Here is a 12,600-nt window from a genome sequence, read left to right on the forward strand (position 1 = left end):
CAGCCTTGTTTTTCTGGTCCAGCCATGAAATTGCACTAATCACAGAAACAGCCTGTTTGGCCAGGAAGCAGTGTATGCCAAATACAAGTGAATTTAAGCCCACGTGTATTGAGGCTGCAAGCTTAGTTTGCAATTTATGTGCAAGTGGTTTTGTACTTATTGATCTGGACCAAGTGCAGGTCCTATAGGGGAAATATGACAGATTTCATCTGTCTGACAGCCAAGTCTAATTGTATTTTCAGTCTGAAATGACCAAAGACAAAAGTGCACATGTCGAGAGTCTTCACTCCAGTGCCATATGGAATATTAGATTCAAGACTCTGGTCACTGTAAGTGTTCATTTTAATAACTATACACAGAGTGCATCCTGAACAGCTAAAGCAAGAGAAGTGAGAGTTTTTAATTCACATCTGAATTAATAGACCATCTGATTCTGCCTGAATGTGGGTAGGGCCATTTTAAATAGTGCCTTTTATAGACATGATTGGTGGAAATTTAAAAGATGTGTCATGTATTATTGATTCATCTGGACCATGAAACTTCCAAGCCAAAGTCAAATACTTCCCACAATGGTTGTCACTAAAATTATAACCAATACTTCTGGGAAGGTCTGGCATCTTAAAACTCAGAAGCTTCTTCTATAACCTTATTTTCTAGTTGGGAAGACTGATTATGCCTTTGAGATTAGTGAACCATGATTTCTCTGATGGTGTCTCCCTCTGCCTCTGTCTCTATCTGTCTCTCTGTCTCTCTGTCTCTCTCTCTCTCTCTCTCTCTCTCTCTCACACACACACACACACACACACACACACAAACACACACACGGAGATTGACCATCACCAAATATCAGACACATCACTAGCAGCCATTATATAACTAAAGAGATAGTCCACAAGGAAACATAGCTGAAAAAAAAAAAAATGCCACTAATACCCAGCGATCCAGAGACTGGGTTCTAATGAAGCATCATTCAGAACTCTGAATTCTGATTGGCCAATCTCTTAAAAGGACTTTTTGATACTGTAGATCCTTCCTGCCCTTGGTTTCAATGACACCACACCAGGGGTCTCTCTCCCTTCTGTCCCTCTGTCTGCTCTCCCTCTACCTCTATTAGCAGCTACCCTTCTCCTAACTGTGCATATGGTGTAAAAGACCATTTCTGGCTGATGGACTATGAGCAAATTACTTAACTGCTCTAATTCTGTATTTTTCAGCTACAAAAATGGTGCTAACACTATGTGGTAATAGAGGGACAAAATGGAGGGGTTACAAGCATTAAACTAGTTAACACACATTTAAAAAATAAAAGGTCCTCTAATGCCTGGTCAAAGTAGGTGCTGGGTGAATGCTAACCAACCTTCCCTCTTGCTTGCTCTTTGACTATCTCAGAGAAATTTCTGTGTTCATTGCTTCAGTTCACATCCCAATGTCATCTTCCAGAAGCACATCTTCAACCTCAACTCTTCAGCTAGTAAGCATCCTATTAACCTAATTCTTATCTGTTCCTCTATTATCATTCCATGTTCCCCCAAATCCCAGGGCTTGACTTCTCTATCAGTGCGTTAAGTTCAACATCAATAAAACTAGGTTTACCATTAATTCCAGCCCAACCACTCTGTCCTTCTGTCGAACAACCTGTCGTCCTCTCTAGCTCCCTTTCATCTTCTTCCCTAATTGAATTGAATCACTATCCTCTCCCTCTTCAGTCTCAAAACCCTCAGATCTTCACTGATAGAGCTGCTTCTCTGTCCTTCCCAGCCAAGCGGGCATGAGATCCTGCCATGCTTCACAACCTTTCAGATTCATGTCTTCTTCTCAGTTCCCAGGCTTACCCACCACCCCACCCATAACTCAGGATTGCCACCCTCACCCCAGCTACTCTTTTACCTCTAGGTGGCCCCGAGGGCATAAGTGGAAGTACTTTTGCCCTCCAAGTCTGAGCCTTGCCCACTACATTTGTTTCCTATTGCTATAGGACAAATTACCACAAACTTAGTAGCTTCAAACAACACAAACAAATTATGGTTCTAGGGGTCAGAAGCCTAAAATGGGTCTCATGGAGCTAAAATGAAGGCTTCAGCAGGGCTGCATCCCTTCTAGAGGTTCTAGAAGATAATCTGTTTCCTTGCCTTTTCCAGCTTCCTGAAGTCTTTGGCTTGCAGCTTCCTTCCTCCATCTTCAAAACTATTAGTACATAATCTTCCAACCTTTCCCTCTCTCCCCCTCTCTCGCTCTCCTTCTCTCTCATGATGATACTCCTGCCTCCCTCTTTCACTTACAAGGACCCTTGTAATCACATCAGGTCCACCCAAATAATCCAAGATAATATCCTCATCTCAAGATTCTTAACCCTAATTACTTCCATAAAGTCCTTTTGCCATGTATTCACAGGGATTAAGAGCCATTATTTTACCCACTACTCCTACCTCACCAGTCTTATTTCATAGAATTATCCCCTACTTTTCTATGGGTTCCAGCCCCACTGATATTTTTATAATTCCTCAGATAAACTACAGTCACCTCTGCCACATGACCTTTGCATATAAAGGTCCCTCTGCCTTCACTTAATTTACTATTAACCATCCTTCAAGCTAGGCCAAGTATTCCTGTGAAATACCCTCATAGTATCATATACTTTTATTTCTTAGAATATATCATAGTTTTCAGTTACACACATATGTTTGTGATTAGTTGATTAATGTCTGTGTCTCCCACTAGGCTATAAGCTCCATGAAGACGGAGACCATGTTTGATTTTGCTTAATATTATCCCAGGACCTAGAAGAGATCACATGATAAGCATCTGAAGAATATCCGTTGAATGACTAAACCAGGTCAGTGGGTGATGACTCTCTATCATCGTGAATATTCATAGGAATTAACACATACCCAAACACCTGGTCAAAAAAAAATAACTAATCTATGCCGGACACTGCAATGAGTTATAGTCTGTCTTCTCCCATCTAATCCCATAACGAACTTCTGAGGTGGCTACAATCATAATCTTCATTTTTGAGATTAGGAACTGAAGAGAAGAAAGGTTAAAGAACTTGTCCAAGAAGACATAGCTAGTAGGTAACTGAATTGGCTTCTATCCCAAGTGGGTATTTTTCCCATACTTTGAGTATAGTTAACTACTATAAATTTTCGAGCGGCAAATCGCTTAGAAGTTTGTCTCTTACCACAAAGAAAATTTCTACCTCTAACAAGGAAGGAACAATAACAAATTTATAAGATATATTTACACATCAAGGAAGAAACTAATTGTTTTTTTAACCATATACATCGATATCATTAATTAGCATTAATATATAAAACTGCTTGTAACTTATTTACTTTACTGAATTTTTTTAAGAGTTATTTATTTATTTTAGAGAGAGAGCTCTAGAGCATGCATGAGCGGCAGGGGGAGGTGCAGAAGGAGAGGGAGGGATAGAGAGAATTTCAAGCAGACTCCCCACTGAGCAGAGAGCTCAGCGAGGGGCTCGATCCCAAGACCCTGAGATCATGACCTGAACTGAAACTAAGAGTCAGCTGCTTAACCAGATGAGCCCCCCAGGAGCCCCTACTTTATTGAATTTTTACCAGGTAGCCAAAGGCAGTCAAAACTCTCGTGGTGGAGTCAAGCGTAACTTTAACAATTTTAAATTGAAGCACAAAAACTCAAGGATAATTCATAAATGTGTTAGCTTTTCTTTCCAGAGCTATTGGCTGGTTTTAGCCATAACATATCAATTTTCAAAGAAATAAATAGTACCTAGGACACTCCCTTGTGTCTGGGATTACTGTCAACTCGCTTGAAACAAATTCTAAATTCTGCCTCTAATGCTTCTTTTCACAGGTTTAAAAGATGCATTTTGGAGTTTTGCACTGTTGGACATCCAATTTATGTGGTTGTGAGGAGCTGCTAAGCAGTTTATCTTCTATCCATTTTAACGATCAAAACTGAATTCCAATGAAACCCTTCTACTGCCCGTTGACAAGGTGAAAATGGGCCAAATTTATAGCCAGCTTTATTAAATGGGGTTGTAAACAAACTACTCTACATAAAGCCCCTGCAAGTTGAGTCAAGCTTTGAAGCCAAAAAAAAAAAAAAAGTTAAAACACAGGACCTGAAATTAGCCTGACTAAGCAGGAGTATCCTCCAAGAGGTTCAAAACATCAGCGTGAACAAGTTAGAAAGGCCTGTCCTCAAACAGACTCACGAATCTAAGCCATACCAAAGGAGAACGCTGGGCACTGTGTGAATTCAAAATTAATTTGCTTTATTATTTCCTGCAGCGGCAGTATAACAAACTTTTTTTTTCCATTTCTAAAAGCAGCAAGGTTGGTGGTGGTGGTTGCCATGAACATCCAATGAATGATTCGTTCTCGCTCAAGTGGAACCCATGGGAAATGTTGCCAATAACTTGGCTTATTTCTTATCTTCAGTTCTCAGCAGACAACATAAATCGTCTATATTTTTACAAGAGTCATAAATTTTTCAGTTAGTGTACAAATAATAACACTACGTGATTCCATTTGGTCTCGGTCCTCAGGGCTTTGGGAAAGGAGAAGGAAAACCCCATCTTCTTGATCCGCAGTGTGGACCATGCTTTCCGCAGCCTGCTGGGAAACCCTGGCAGAGGGTGGAGGAAGGGCCGTGTGCACAGTTGTAAAGCCTTGGATGCATTACCAAAATGGCAGGTGGCCTTTACCCAGATGAGTCCAACTGACTTTTCCAGTTCAAGGCTATTGTGCGGAACTGGGACGCTCAGCCACGTTTACCTAGGGGCTTGAAGAGGCCCAGTGAACCCAGCAGTGTAGGGCAGCATGAGGAGTTCAACACTCTTGTGTGTGTGCATCTCTCTCTCTCTCAACCTTGTGCAAATAACTTCACTCATGTGTGAAAATGAGGAAATACCTTTCAGGGTTATTTTGAGGTTAAATTAAAATACTGCATGAAAAATTCCTAGCACAGCACTGCATAGAGTAGAGCCTCAACCGATGTCGTCTCTCAGCCTCTTTTCAATGTCCCCATGAAAAGGATCTCATGAAAAGGTGACCCTCCACATTCCCCTACGGACCACTACAGGAATTCCAATCACACTTAAGGCCCTGATCTCAACCCTGATTTTCGATGCAATCCCAGGTTAGGTCATACCAGCAGTGCACAAAAGATGTATCTGAACTACAAAATATCAGCCTTCACTTTATTGGGATCTAGTGCAAATCTACCTATGGTCAGCAAATATTCTCTATGATTGGGTCCCCCAAAGAATACACACTGGGCACTGTTATTTTGTGAGCAGGCAATAGGGCTAGCCATGGAGTAATGAGATGCCATCAAGAGCTTAGCCAAGCTCTCCTCTGCTCTCCTCTGCTGGCCCCGAAGTGCGCAGGGAGGCATTAGTCTGCAGCCCCCAGCGGTCTCTGTGCCAGAAACTAAGTCCCCCACAAAGGCCCCTTCCCTGCCCCACAGCCTGCCTCACCGCGACCTTTCATCTGACCTGCTAAGAGACCAGCACTTGCTAAAAACGCATGCGGATCCACGTCGCCTGCTCTTTCTTCTCCCTCTGCAGCCACACTAAAGCCCCGGCCCCAGACACCTCTCTGCTCTCCAGCCAACCTTTCCCAGCACTGCATGTATTTCAGCATTTTTTTTCCTCCTCGGAAGAAGAAAAGCATTCACTCTGAGGCACGTTTTTGAAGCAATAAACAGCTCACTTCTTTGTGGAAAAATAGGCAATTTTCGAGTAACCTTTGGAAGCATCTAAATAACCCACGCATATTTATGGCTGAATGACTCTTCGGATTGAAGAAACTTTAAGTTTGTGTTTGCAAAGATTTCCATTAACATCTTTGAGCCACCTCTCATCTCATTTTAAAACAAATGGCTCACTCCACAGAACAGAATCTTGTTGGTTGTTCTCCTCCCTCCTCCCCCAGCTTGGCTTCCTAAGCAGAGATTTGACGACATGTGCACACATAAGCTCAAATAGCGAATCTTCACCCAGAGGGCTCAGGGTCCTGGGAGTGAAGACAAAAAGCCTCCGTGGTGTCCGGGGTCAGCCTTTTGTCTCATTTTAAATGAACCTCCATCTCACCTCACCCCCATCCCTTCCTTCTTGCAAGAATAATTCCCCAAGGAAAGGAAAAGGGCTTCTCATTGTCCTACCACCCGCCCCACCCCCTCTGCGCACGGGCACGCGCGCGCGCACACACACACACACACACACACTACAGCAGAAACACACTGTTTTTAAAGGGTTTGTTCTCAGGAGAAAATGCCATAAGCTATATTTATCTCTAACTAATCCATTTCTCTCTTCTCCAAGATTAAGGAATTAATGACTGCTACAGCTGCTGTCCTTAGCACATTAATTACTGTAAATTGGCTACAGCCTCAGAAAAAAAAAAATCCACTTTTCGACGATGGTGAGAGGGCAAGGTTCTATGCAAAGCATTAGGTACCAACCTAAATAATAAATCGGCGTAGCATCAAGCCCAAGAAGTTATATATGAGCTTGGGCACTGGGTTTCCACCCACAGGCTGTGAGCGCAGAGACGGGGTACAGGTGGGCGAGTGAGGAGAAAAGTATGTTGAATATACAGCTATCTTTCCTTGAGATCCAGAACAGATCAAATATTAAGGGAAAACCACTCTCATATTCATAAAAGCCCGCATTGTTGTGAGTCCTCTTAGGTCACTTTTCAGTAAATTGGCTGTTTTTTACATTTGCTAAAATCCTTGCAGACGTGACCGTGAATATAGATGTTTGGAATGACTTGTCTTCCCTGGCTTCCTTGCATCCCAGACTCCAGGTGCACCAAGTCACTACAGCAAGGCCCACACTCTTCCCTCTTCAAAATCCTTTTGTACTCCATCTTCCCCTTTCCTACCCCTTCCCCATCTAACAAAATTTCACTAATTCTTAGCCCCAACTCAGTGTCCTCCTCCAGGAAACTGAGTTCCTAGCTCTTTCTACGGACTGGCATGGAACTTATATCTTTGTACCACCATTTCACAGACCCAATGCTATGAGCACCCTGAGGACTAGGCTCCTGAAGTTTTTACTAGCACATCTCCGATTCTCTCTGGAAGCCCAGCCATCCCCTCTCCCCACCCCGGCTCCATCCCTCTTCCTTCTTAGCCAAACTTCCCCTCTAGTTCACTGTCCTCCTCCTCCCTCCCTTCCCTTCATACCTCACCCCTCTATATTCCTGCTTCTTGAGCCCATCACTCCAGTAAAACTACTTTCTCTAGTAGCACCTTGCTAAATCACCTTGCTGTAGACCTATCTCAGTGAAAATACCCCAAGTTGGAAACCTGGAGTTCATTCTTTTTTCTTTTTCTTTTTCTTTTTCTTTCTTTTTTTTTTTTTTTAGTATTTTATTTATTTATTTGTGAGAGAGAGAGGATGAGAGAGAGCAGGGAGCAGGGAGCCCAATGCTGAGCAGGGAGCCCAATGCAGGTCTCCATCCTGGGACTCCAGGATCATGACCTGAGCTGAAGGCAGTCGCTTAACCAACTGAGCCACCCAGGCGCCCCCTGGAGTTCATTCTTAACACACGTGTCACCCCTATCCCCAACTCTCCACAATGACCAGGCTCTGATAGCTCTGCTTCCCAGCTAGCCTCCAGATAGCTAGGACACCCTCCCACCTGGTCTTCCTGCTTCCAACCTAGTCTCTCCCCACTGCAGCCAGAATGTTCCTTCCTAAAAGTAAATCATATTATTGAAGTCCTCTATTTAACATCCTTACATATTTCTCCTTTTGCCCTAGGAAAAAATTCCCAACTTCTTCACATGATTTACGAGGGCTTTCGTTGTCTCTCTCTCTAATCTCATCAATTTTAATTCTCATCATCTCTGTTATCATTCTAAATGTTTTCAGGTTCCTTGAGAGTGTCCTGTTTCCAGACACTCACCAGACCTTTGCCTCTGCTGTTCCCTAATTCTTTCCAACCTCGTTTGCCCAGCTAACTCTTCCTCGTCCTTCTGTTCTCATTTTAGATATCATTTCCTCCAGGAATCTTTCCCTGCCTCCCCCAATCCTGACTGGGTGTTCCCCAGATCCTCCTACAGCATGCAGTACTTACCCCATCCCAGCACTTCGCACAAGTTGGCAACTGCCTGTTTTCTGCTTGGCCATTGCACTTTCTCTGCAAAGAGTAGAGATGCCCTGAAGCCAGACCAAACTGAATGGGATTATTGCAAGGATGCAAGGGGCCTCACAGGCATCTGAGAAGGTGAGCTTCATAGGAACTGGAACATAAAAGCCATCAGAAATTGAAGCTTTCCTTTCTATCTCCTGCTCAGAGATCCTAAAGTCAAAACCCTTATGCTCCTCTCTGCTCATCCCTCCCCATTCTCATTCTCTCTCTCTCTCTTTCCCAGCCAGCTTCCCCTACCTCAGCTCAACCCACAAGCCCATCCCAGCTTGCACCACGTGACCTAGCTCTCAACATCACTTTTCGTCTTCCATCTCTGGTGCCAACAGGTGTCATCTCTCAGCTTCCTGATTCCAAGTTCCTCAAGGACGAATGTGATTGGTCCTTCTCGTCTTGTGTTTCTGTGCTACATGTATCTTGGTGGGTTAGTGCCCTTGATTCAGGTCTAATCAGCTTACTCAAGACCAGTGGGGTGTCATGGTACAGGATTTAGCTATATTTACCTGGGGGCACAGTCTTAAATAATAGACAAGTCTGGGACACCCGTGTTATACTGTATCTCCAGGGAAGTAACCAAACTTTCATTGTTGTGTTCTGCCTAGCAGAGAATCAGGCACAAGAGTTTGTGGAGTAATGGCCTGATGAACATTTGTCAGAATTTCCTATCTAGAAGACCCATTTGGAGATCCTTTTTCAGTCAAACCTTACAGGGTAAGCAAGTTCTTGATCCCCATATAAGAAGAAGAGAGCTTTTGTTCCTTAAAGGGAGTTGCCCAGATAATAAGTATTTCCTGACTCTTAACTTCACTTAAGGTCGAACCTACCATTTAGCTGATAACTAGTAGCTTTAAGCAAAACAGCAACAATCTTTTGCAGCTTCAGCCTCCTTGTTTGACCTCTTCTTAAAATAGTTGCCAACTTGGGCTTTAGAAGTCTAGAAGGAAATCAGATAAAAAAGTATAAACAGGATTAATGCAATAGTTTAGCATCAGTATAATAACTACCTCAAGATCTGCCCAATTTGAAGTTCACCCCTAGACTCTGAAGATTTACTAGCCACCGAGTATGGTTTCTGACTTTGGCAAATATGAAAGGCTCTATCTCAAGTCAGGTCTTTGTTGTACGATCAAGTTTTCACTCCTTATTGCACTTTGAGATCTTTCTCTCTCTTTCTCTATTTTTTCCTCTTTCTCTTCCCCCTCCTCACTCATTTGCCTTTCCTACTCACGACTAGCCATCTATTTTATTTCCAAAACTTCTTTGAAACCAGTAATCTCCTGGGGGGTACTGAAAGGAAGGAAGGACTGCTGAACACTCAGAAATCCTTTATGGAAAAATCCATTCATTTGTGTAAAAAAATATATACATACACACACACACACACACAGATATATATATATATATCTGTAGGCATGCGAGGGACCAAAAATAGACCTTAAAAGTACTAAAGGCAAGACTGTAGAGTACGACGTTGGACAGCTCCCCGCCCACCAGCCACACTCCCTTTGCCTTAAAGGCATCACCACTGAAGACTGCAGCACAGCAGGTTGTTCCTCAGACTTGCCTGAGCATCAGCATCACTCAAAGAGCTTGCTGAACATATATATTCAAGAACCCACCCACTGAATTAGAATCTCCAAGAGGGAGACATGGGAATAAATGTTTAATGAGCACTCAGATGATCCTCAGGCCCTGACAGGTTTGGAGACACTGTTCTACATAGTCTCCGTTGGCTCTTCGCAAAGCCTGTTACATTAATGTAGGGCTTCTCACCCCTGACTACACAGAGTTGCAAGGTGCAGAGCCTGGGAATTTTAAGTCCCACCCACACAGCCATTTTTATTCAAATCTGCAACTGTGGATGAAAACACCAGTGCAACACCAGCTCAGTAAGACACTCCGTGGAACACAACGGCTCTCAAGTAAGATCAGTGTAGAAGGCAGGAGTCTCTCAGCCCCTCATCTGGGTTCCCAGTGCAAACTGTCGGATCAAAGACTCTGGATGTCTGACAACAGAGAATTCAATTTTATTTTATTTAAATTTATTTAAATTTTTCTCAAGATTTAATTGCAAAAGGAACTTGTTTTGTTTGCTTGCTTGTTTGGTGGCTAGATGGTTGGTTTTTACATAATCTGAATGAGCCTCGTGTGTAGTAGAAATATACTTAAATAAAGGCTGCTGCCCTGTTTTCTGAGTGAAGAGTTAGCCTAGATGCAGCTTGTAACAACTTCTGTACTACAATTCTGCTTTCATTTAACTCCTCATTTCTATTTCTATTTACTATTAACTATTTATTTCATTCCTATTTCCGGGTCTTGTATTGGCATGGACTCTCCCAAATGTGAATGTAGGTTTCCCCTCAAGGAACCTGACTGAGACAAACCTTTCTCACCCCTTTCCCTTCATTCAAACAGACTTGAGGCAGCTTGGAAGTACTAGCACTCCACAGATGCAATGGCGTGTCTCTCAGTTTCATGCAAACAGATCATACCCACAGTTTTTAATATCTTGCTTTCCAGGTTATCCACTCCAAACAAGAAAGGGATGGAAAGAGGGAAAGCAGAGATCACACATGGCCCAGAACTGGTCCACAATCTGGTCCCCACTGCAGGAAAATTAACAGAGAAAGGAGGGTCAACCACCATCCCCGTATACGCATACCCTTCCCTATATTGGACAATTTCCTGAAGGGGAGTAAAGGAAGTTATTAAAATTCCTGAGGAAAACAAAGTGGAAAATAATGGACTCTCTACTCATAAAAAAGAGAAAAAGAAATGGTGAATTTTAAGTTATTTGACATTAAATTTCTCTTCCACTCATATAGTAGAAATAATCATTTCAACTAGCACTAACTCTGTGGCAGGATTTCTCCACAGTAGTACTGCTGACATTTTGAGCTGGATAATTATTTGTTGTGTGCACTGTAGGATGCTTAGCAGCATCCCTGGGCTCTACCTACTAGACACCAACAGCATGACTCCCTCCAGGTTGTGACAATCAAAAATGTCTCCAGACATTACCAAATGTCCCTTGGGGACAAAACTGCCCCAGGTTAAGAACTGCTGTTGTGGGCGCCTGGGTGGCTCAGTTGGTTAAGCGACCGCCTTCGGCTCAGGTCATGATCCTGGAGTCCCTGGATCGAGTCCCGCGTCGGGCTCCCTGCTCGGCGGGGAGTCTACTTCTCCCTCTGGCCCTCCCCACTCTCATGTGCTCTCTCTCATTCTCTCTCTCTCAAATGGATAAATAAAATCTTTAAAAAAAAAAAAAAAGAACTGCCGTTGTAAGGCATAATTCCTATATGTAAAACATTATGAAACCCAGCCGCGGTTGGGGAAATAAAAAATTAAATCACAAATCTTTTTTCTGGATGTTTCATTGTAACCATAAAATAAAATATTCATAAATATTTTCCCCAAAAAACTTCCCAAGATTTTTGTTTCTTATGAAAAATGTTAATTACACTCTTATTTAAATCTTCAGTTGATTAGTGGAGGTCAGTGTTTGGGGAGGAAGGTAAATTTCCAAGCTGAACCTGGAATTTTTTTTAGTTGCCAAGAAAGTTGAGGAATTATGATTTTACTATATACAAGTTTAAAATGTTGCATGTTAAGAAAAAAATAACCCAGGGACGCCTGGGTGGCTCAGTCATTAAGCGTCTGCCTTGGGCTCAGGTCATGATGCCAGGGTCCTGAGATCGAGGCCCACATTGGGCTCCCTGCTCAGCGGGGAGCCTGCTTCTCCCTCTCCCACTCCCCCTGCTTGTGTTCCCTCTCTCGCTGTCTCTCTCTGTCAAATAAATAAATAAAATCTTTAAAAAAAAAAAAAAGAAAAAAATAACCCAAACCAAAAGGGAAACAATAGGCAAAAATTCAAAATACATATAACAAAGATTAGTGTTCAACACATAGTCTACCAAATCAATTATGTAAAAAATGAAAACGAGTGAGCTTGCAATTGATAAGTAGCCAAAAGATACATGCAAATAATTCACAGAACACCCAACAAGCAAATAATAATGAGCACTAGAAAACTGTAAGCATCACTAGAAATCAAGGACAACTAAATTAAAGCCAATTTTTGCCTATCACATTAATATCTTTTTAACTCAGGTGATTCAGCACTCATAAGGGTGAGATGAAAAAGACACACATACCGATGGAAGAACTTCTAAAACTAATTTGGCAAAATGTATAATGAGCTTTAAAAACATTCACTTTGCATAATCTGGCCTAAGAAATTAATCCTAATTTAACTGGAAAAGTTCAAAGATACTCATTACAGCATTATCTAAGATAATGAAAAATAGAATATCACCTAAATGCCCAACAAGTAAGTAAATTGTACAGGTTATTTGTGGCAATTAAATGTGGTATCGTAAAGCCATTTAAAAGTTGCCCTAGAAACAACAGGTATAAAAATCATACTAAAAATATCATTATAGGGGCA

At 42.2% G+C, this 12,600-nt stretch overlaps 1 long non-coding RNA gene across 1 annotated transcript; it reads right to left on the reverse strand.

The window, feature by feature from the left end:
- Positions 1–4,262: 4,262 nt before the first annotated feature.
- On the reverse strand, positions 4,263–11,375 carry LOC135363014 (uncharacterized). Its single transcript, XR_010408684.1, has 5 exons — positions 11,175–11,375; positions 10,538–10,759; positions 8,978–9,087; positions 8,082–8,247; positions 4,263–4,454 (listed from the first exon to the last, which is right to left on the reverse strand). It is a non-coding gene; the product is annotated as an uncharacterized LOC135363014 (long non-coding RNA).
- Positions 11,376–12,600: the final 1,225 nt, after the last annotated feature.

This window comes from Mirounga angustirostris, unplaced genomic scaffold (genome assembly GCF_029215605.1).
Source record: "Mirounga angustirostris isolate CCGP_5_RB_7025 unplaced genomic scaffold, mMirAng1.0.hap1 SCAF_2, whole genome shotgun sequence".
Lineage (NCBI taxonomy): Eukaryota > Metazoa > Chordata > Mammalia > Carnivora > Phocidae > Mirounga > Mirounga angustirostris.